The sequence below is a fragment of the Borostomias antarcticus genome (assembly GCF_949987555.1).
Source record: "Borostomias antarcticus genome assembly, contig: scaffold_43, whole genome shotgun sequence".
Lineage (NCBI taxonomy): Eukaryota > Metazoa > Chordata > Actinopteri > Stomiiformes > Stomiidae > Borostomias > Borostomias antarcticus.
Genome location: NW_028176769.1, coordinates 785889 through 795472, shown reverse-complemented (window position 1 = coordinate 795472; position 9584 = coordinate 785889).

Here is a 9584-nt window from a genome sequence, read left to right as displayed (position 1 = left end):
AGCTACTGTCCATCCATCAAACCAATGCGCTAGCTACTGTCCATCCCAACTATGCTACTATCAAACCAATGCACTAGCTACTGTCCATCCCAACTATGCCACTATCAAACCAATGCGCTTGCTACTGTCCATCCCAACTATGCTACTGTCAAACCAATGCGCTAGCTACTGTCCATCCCAACTATGCTACTATCAAACCAATGCGCTAGCTACTGTCCATCCCAACTAGGCTACTATCAAACCAATGCGCTAGCTACTGTCCATCCCAACTATGCTACTATCAAACCAATGCGCTAGCTACTGTCCATCCCAACTATGCTACTATCAAACCAATGCGCTAGCTACTGTCCATCCCAACTAGGCTACTATCAAACCAATGCGCTAGCTACTGTCCATCCCAACTATGCTACTATCAAACCAATGCACTAGCTACTGTCCATCCCAACTATGCCACTATCAAACCAATGCGCTAGCTACTGTCCATCCCAACTATGCCACTATCAAACCAATGCGCTAGCTACTGTCCATCCCAACTATGCTACTATCAAACCAATGCGCTAGCTACTGTCCATCCCAACTATGCTACTATCAAACCAATGCGCTAGCTACTGTCCATCCATCAAACCAATGTGCTAGCTACTGTCCATCCCAACTATGCTGCTATCAAACCAATGTGCTAGCTACTGTCCATCCCAACTATGCCACTATCAAACCAATGCACTAGCTACTGTCTAACCCAACTATGCCACTGTCAAACCAATGTGCTAGCTACTGTCCATCCCAACTATGCTACTGTCAAACCAATGCGCTAGCTACTGTCCATCCCAACTATGCTACTGTCAAACCAATGCGCTAGCTACTGTCCATCCCAACTATGCTACTATCAAACCAATGCGCTAGCTACTGTCCATCCCAACTATGCTACTATCAAACCAATGCGCTAGCTACTGTCCATCCCAACTATGCTACTATCAAACCAATGCGCTAGCTACTGTCCATCCCAACTATGCTACTATCAAACCAATGCGCTAGCTACTGTCCATCCCAACTATGCTACTATCAAACCAATGCGCTAGCTACTGTCCATCCATCAAACCAATGCGCTAGCTACTCTCCATCCCAACTATGCTACTATGAAACCAATGCACTAGCTACTGTCCATCCCAACTATGCCACTATCAAACCAATGCGCTTGCTACTGTCCATCCCAACTATGCTACTGTCAAACCAATGCGCTAGCTACTGTCCATCCCAACTATGCTACTATCAAACCAATGCGCTAGCTACTGTCCATCCCAACTAGGCTACTATCAAACCAATGCGCTAGCTACTGTCCATCCCAACTATGCTACTATCAAACCAATGCACTAGCTACTGTCCATCCCAACTATGCCACTATCAAACCAATGCGCTAGCTACTGTCCATCCCAACTATGCCACTATCAAACCAATGCGCTAGCTACTGTCCATCCCAACTATGCTACTATCAAACCAATGTGCTAGCTACTGTCCATCCCAACTATGCTACTATCAAACCAATGTGCTAGCTACTGTCCATCCCAACTATGCTGCTATCAAACCAATGTGCTAGCTACTGTCCATCCATCAAACCAATGTGCTAGCTACTGTCCATCCCAACTATGCTACTATCAAACCAATGCGCTAGCTACTGTCCATCCCAACTATGCTACTATCAAACCAATGCGCTAGCTACTGTCCATCCCAACTAGGCTACTATCAAACCAATGCGCTAGCTACTGTCCATCCCAACTATGCTACTATCAAACCAATGCACTAGCTACTGTCCATCCCAACTATGCCACTATCAAACCAATGCGCTAGCTACTGTCCATCCCAACTATGCCACTATCAAACCAATGCGCTAGCTACTGTCCATCCCAACTATGCTACTATCAAACCAATGTGCTAGCTACTGTCCATCCCAACTATGCTACTATCAAACCAATGTGCTAGCTACTGCCCATCCCAACTATGCTGCTATCAAACCAATGTGCTAGCTACTGTCCATCCATCAAACCAATGTGCTAGCTACTGTCCATCCCAACTATGCTACTATCAAACCAATGCGCTAGCTACTGTCCATCCCAACTATGCTACTATCAAACCAATGCGCTAGCTACTGTCCATCCCAACTATGCTACTATCAAACCAATGCGCTAGCTACTGTCCATCCCAACTATGCTACTATCAAACCAATGCGCTAGCTACTGTCCATCCCAACTATGCTACTATCAAACCAATGCGCTAGCTACTGTCCATCCCAACTATGCTACTATCAAACCAATGCGCTAGCTACTGTCCATCCCAACTATGCTACTATCAAACCAATGCGCTAGCTACTGTCCATCCCAACTATGCTACTATCAAACCAATGCGCTAGCTACTGTCCATCCCAACTATGCTGCTATCAAACCAATGTGCTAGCTACTGTCCATCCCAACTATGCTACTATCAAACCAATGCGCTAGCTACTGTCCATCCCAACTATGCTGCTATCAAACCAATGTGCTAGCTACTGTCCATCCCAACTATGCTGCTATCAAACCAATGCGCTAGCTACTGTCCATCCCAACTAGGCTACTATCAAACCAATGCGCTAGCTACTGTCCATCCCAACTATGCTACTATCAAACCAATGCACTAGCTACTGTCCATCCCAACTATGCCACTATCAAACCAATGCGCTAGCTACTGTCCATCCCAACTATGCCACTATCAAACCAATGCGCTAGCTACTGTTTATCCCAACTATGCTACTATCAAAGCAATGCGCTAGCTACTGTCCATCCCAACTATGCTACTATCAAACCAATGCGCTAGCTACTGTCCATCCATCAAACCAATGTGCTAGCTACTGTCCATCCCAACTATGCTGCTATCAAACCAATGTGCTAGCTACTGTCCATCCCAACTATGCCACTATCAAACCAATGCGCTAGCTACTGTCTATCCCAACTATGCCACTGTCAAACCAATGCGCTATCTACTGTCCATCCCAACTATGCTACTATCAAACCAATGTGCTAGCTACTGTCCATCCCAACTATGCTGCTATCAAACCAATGTGCTAGCTACTGTCCATCCCAACTATGCCACTATCAAACCAATGCGCTAGCTACTCTCTTTCCCAACTATGCCACTGTCAAACCAATGCGCTAGATACTGTCCATCCCAACTATGCTACTGTCAAACCAATGCGCTAGATACTGTCCATCCCAACTATGCTACTGTCAAACCAATGCGCTAGCTACTGTCCATACCAACTATGCTACTATCAAACCAATGCGCTAGCTATAGTCCATCCCAACTATGCTACTATCAAACCAATGCGCTAGCTACTGTCCATCCCAACTATGCTACTATCAAACCAATGCGCTAGCTACTGTCCATCCCAACTATGCTTCTATCAAACCAATGTGCTAGCTACTGTCCATCCCAACTATGCTACTTTCAAACCAATGTGCTAGCTACTGTCCATCCCAACTATGCTGCTATCAAACCAATGTGCTATCTACTGTCCATCCCAACTATGCTGCTATCAAACCAATGTGCTAGCTACTTACCATCCCAACTATGCTATCAAACCAATGCGCTAGCTACTGTCCATCCCAACTATGCCACTATCAAACCAATGGGCTAGCTACTGTCTATCCCAACTATGCCACTATCAAACCAATGCGCTAGCTACTGTCCATCCCAACTATGCTACTGTCAAACCAATGCACTAGCTACTGTCCATCCCAACTATGCTACTGTCAAACCAATGCGCTAGCTACTGTCCATTGCAACTATGCTACTATCAAACCAATGCGCTAGCTACAGTCCATCCCAACTATGCTACTATCAAACCAATGCGCTAGCTACTGTCCATTCCAACTATGCTACTATCAAACCAATGCGCTAGCTACAGTCCATCCCAACTATGCTACTATCAAACCAATGCGCTAGCTACTGTCCATCCCAACTATGCCACTATCAAACCAATGCGCTAGCTACTGTCCATCCCAACTATGCTACTGTCAAACCAATGCGCTAGCTACTGTCCATCCCAACTATGCTACTGTCAAACTAATGCGCTAGCTACTGTCCATTGCAACTATGCTACTATCAAACCAATGCGCTAGCTACAGTCCATCCCAACTATGCTACTATCAAACCAATGCGCTAGCTACTGTCCATTCCAACTATGCTACTATCAAACCAATGCGCTAGCTACAGTCCATCCCAACTATGCTACTATCAAACCAATGCGCTAGCTACTGTCCATCCCAACTATGCTACTGTCAAACCAATGCGCTAGCTACTGTCCATCCCAACTATGCTGCTATCAAACCAATGTGCTAGCTACTGTCCATCCCAACTATGCCACTATCAAACCAATGCACTAGCTACTGTCTATCCCAACTATGCCACTGTCAAACCAATGTGCTAGCTACTGTCCATCCCAACTATGCTACTGTCAAACCAATGCGCTAGCTACTGTCCATCCCAACTATGCTACTGTCAAACCAATGCGCTAGCTACTGTCCATCCCAACTATGCCGCTATCAAACCAATGCGCTAGCTACTGTCCATCCCAACTATGGCACTATCAAACCAATGCGCTAGCTACTGTCCATGCCAACTATGCTACTATCAAACCAATGCGCTAGCTACTGTCCATCCCAACTATGCTACTATCAAACCAATGCGCTAGCTACTGTCCATCCCAACTATGCTACTATCAAACCAATGTGCTAGCTACTGTCCATCCCAACTATGCTGCTATCAAACCAAAGTGCTAGCTACTGTCCATCCCAACTATGCAGCTATCAAACCAATGCGCTAGCTACTGTCCATCCCAACTATGCTACTATCAAACCAATGCGCTAGCTACTGTCCATCCCAACTATGCTACTATCAAACCAATGCGCTAGCTACTGTCCATCCATCAAACCAATGTGCTAGCTACTGTCCATCCCAACTATGCTGCTATCAAACCAATGTGCTAGCTACTGTCCATCCCAACTATGCCACTATCAAACCAATGCACTAGCTACTGTCTAACCCAACTATGCCACTGTCAAACCAATGTGCTAGCTACTGTCCATCCCAACTATGCTACTGTCAAACCAATGCGCTAGCTACTGTCCATCCCAACTATGCTACTGTCAAACCAATGCGCTAGCTACTGTCCATCCCAACTATGCTACTATCAAACCAATGCGCTAGCTACTGTCCATCCCAACTATGCTACTATCAAACCAATGCGCTAGCTACTGTCCATCCCAACTATGCTACTATCAAACCAATGCGCTAGCTACTGTCCATCCCAACTATGCTACTATCAAACCAATGCGCTAGCTACTGTCCATCCCAACTATGCTACTATCAAACCAATGCGCTAGCTACTGTCCATCCATCAAACCAATGCGCTAGCTACTGTCCATCCCAACTATGCTACTATGAAACCAATGCACTAGCTACTGTCCATCCCAACTATGCCACTATCAAACCAATGCGCTTGCTACTGTCCATCCCAACTATGCTACTGTCAAACCAATGCGCTAGCTACTGTCCATCCCAACTATGCTACTATCAAACCAATGCGCTAGCTACTGTCCATCCCAACTAGGCTACTATCAAACCAATGCGCTAGCTACTGTCCATCCCAACTATGCTACTATCAAACCAATGCACTAGCTACTGTCCATCCCAACTATGCCACTATCAAACCAATGCGCTAGCTACTGTCCATCCCAACTATGCCACTATCAAACCAATGCGCTAGCTACTGTCCATCCCAACTATGCTACTATCAAACCAATGTGCTAGCTACTGTCCATCCCAACTATGCTACTATCAAACCAATGTGCTAGCTACTGTCCATCCCAACTATGCTGCTATCAAACCAATGTGCTAGCTACTGTCCATCCATCAAACCAATGTGCTAGCTACTGTCCATCCCAACTATGCTACTATCAAACCAATGCGCTAGCTACTGTCCATCCCAACTATGCTACTATCAAACCAATGCGCTAGCCACTGTCCATCCCAACTATGCTACTATCAAACCAATGCGCTAGCTACTGTCCATCCCAACTATGCTACTATCAAACCAATGCGCTAGCTACTGTCCATCCCAACTAGGCTACTATCAAACCAATGCGCTAGCTACTGTCCATCCCAACTATGCTACTATCAAACCAATGCACTAGCTACTGTCCATCCCAACTATGCCACTATCAAACCAATGCGCTAGCTACTGTCCATCCCAACTATGCCACTATCAAACCAATGCGCTAGCTACTGTCCATCCCAACTATGCTACTATCAAACCAATGTGCTAGCTACTGTCCATCCCAACTATGCTACTATCAAACCAATGTGCTAGCTACTGTCCATCCCAACTATGCCACTATCAAACCAATGCGCTTGCTACTGTCCATCCCAACTATGCTACTGTCAAACCAATGCGCTAGCTACTGTCCATCCCAACTATGCTACTATCAAACCAATGCGCTAGCTACTGTCCATCCCAACTAGGCTACTATCAAACCAATGCGCTAGCTACTGTCCATCCCAACTATGCTACTATCAAACCAATGCACTAGCTACTGTCCATCCCAACTATGCCACTATCAAACCAATGCGCTAGCTACTGTCCATCCCAACTATGCCACTATCAAACCAATGCGCTAGCTACTGTCCATCCCAACTATGCTACTATCAAACCAATGTGCTAGCTACTGTCCATCCCAACTATGCTACTATCAAACCAATGTGCTAGCTACTGTCCATCCCAACTATGCTGCTATCAAACCAATGTGCTAGCTACTGTCCATCCATCAAACCAATGTGCTAGCTACTGTCCATCCCAACTATGCTACTATCAAACCAATGCGCTAGCTACTGTCCATCCCAACTATGCTACTATCAAACCAATGCGCTAGCTACTGTCCATCCCAACTAGGCTACTATCAAACCAATGCGCTAGCTACTGTCCATCCCAACTATGCTACTATCAAACCAATGCACTAGCTACTGTCCATCCCAACTATGCCACTATCAAACCAATGCGCTAGCTACTGTCCATCCCAACTATGCCACTATCAAACCAATGCGCTAGCTACTGTCCATCCCAACTATGCTACTATCAAACCAATGTGCTAGCTACTGTCCATCCCAACTATGCTACTATCAAACCAATGTGCTAGCTACTGCCCATCCCAACTATGCTGCTATCAAACCAATGTGCTAGCTACTGTCCATCCATCAAACCAATGTGCTAGCTACTGTCCATCCCAACTATGCTACTATCAAACCAATGCGCTAGCTACTGTCCATCCCAACTATGCTACTATCAAACCAATGCGCTAGCTACTGTCCATCCCAACTATGCTACTATCAAACCAATGCGCTAGCTACTGTCCATCCCAACTATGCTACTATCAAACCAATGCGCTAGCTACTGTCCATCCCAACTATGCTACTATCAAACCAATGCGCTAGCTACTGTCCATCCCAACTATGCTACTATCAAACCAATGCGCTAGCTACTGTCCATCCCAACTATGCTACTATCAAACCAATGCGCTAGCTACTGTCCATCCCAACTATGCTACTATCAAACCAATGCGCTAGCTACTGTCCATCCCAACTATGCTGCTATCAAACCAATGTGCTAGCTACTGTCCATCCCAACTATGCTACTATCAAACCAATGCGCTAGCTACTGTCCATCCCAACTATGCTGCTATCAAACCAATGTGCTAGCTACTGTCCATCCCAACTATGCTGCTATCAAACCAATGCGCTAGCTACTGTCCATCCCAACTAGGCTACTATCAAACCAATGCGCTAGCTACTGTCCATCCCAACTATGCTACTATCAAACCAATGCACTAGCTACTGTCCATCCCAACTATGCCACTATCAAACCAATGCGCTAGCTACTGTCCATCCCAACTATGCCACTATCAAACCAATGCGCTAGCTACTGTTTATCCCAACTATGCTACTATCAAAGCAATGCGCTAGCTACTGTCCATCCCAACTATGCTACTATCAAACCAATGCGCTAGCTACTGTCCATCCATCAAACCAATGTGCTAGCTACTGTCCATCCCAACTATGCTGCTATCAAACCAATGTGCTAGCTACTGTCCATCCCAACTATGCCACTATCAAACCAATGCGCTAGCTACTGTCTATCCCAACTATGCCACTGTCAAACCAATGCGCTATCTACTGTCCATCCCAACTATGCTACTATCAAACCAATGTGCTAGCTACTGTCCATCCCAACTATGCTGCTATCAAACCAATGTGCTAGCTACTGTCCATCCCAACTATGCCACTATCAAACCAATGCGCTAGCTACTCTCTTTCCCAACTATGCCACTGTCAAACCAATGCGCTAGATACTGTCCATCCCAACTATGCTACTGTCAAACCAATGCGCTAGATACTGTCCATCCCAACTATGCTACTGTCAAACCAATGCGCTAGCTACTGTCCATACCAACTATGCTACTATCAAACCAATGCGCTAGCTATAGTCCATCCCAACTATGCTACTATCAAACCAATGCGCTAGCTACTGTCCATCCCAACTATGCTACTATCAAACCAATGCGCTAGCTACTGTCCATCCCAACTATGCTTCTATCAAACCAATGTGCTAGCTACTGTCCATCCCAACTATGCTACTATCAAACCAATGTGCTAGCTACTGTCCATCCCAACTATGCTGCTATCAAACCAATGTGCTATCTACTGTCCATCCCAACTATGCTGCTATCAAACCAATGTGCTAGCTACTTACCATCCCAACTATGCTATCAAACCAATGCGCTAGCTACTGTCCATCCCAACTATGCCACTATCAAACCAATGGGCTAGCTACTGTCTATCCCAACTATGCCACTATCAAACCAATGCGCTAGCTACTGTCCATCCCAACTATGCTACTGTCAAACCAATGCACTAGCTACTGTCCATCCCAACTATGCTACTGTCAAACCAATGCGCTAGCTACTGTCCATTGCAACTATGCTACTATCAAACCAATGCGCTAGCTACAGTCCATCCCAACTATGCTACTATCAAACCAATGCGCTAGCTACTGTCCATTCCAACTATGCTACTATCAAACCAATGCGCTAGCTACAGTCCATCCCAACTATGCTACTATCAAACCAATGCGCTAGCTACTGTCCATCCCAACTATGCCACTATCAAACCAATGCGCTAGCTACTGTCCATCCCAACTATGCTACTGTCAAACCAATGCGCTAGCTACTGTCCATCCCAACTATGCTACTGTCAAACTAATGCGCTAGCTACTGTCCATTGCAACTATGCTACTATCAAACCAATGCGCTAGCTACAGTCCATCCCAACTATGCTACTATCAAACCAATGCGCTAGCTACTGTCCATTCCAACTATGCTACTATCAAACCAATGCGCTAGCTACAGTCCATCCCAACTATGCTACTATCAAACCAATGCGCTAGCTACTGTCCATCCCAACTATGCTACTGTCAAACCAATGCGCTAGCTACTGTCCATCCCAACTAT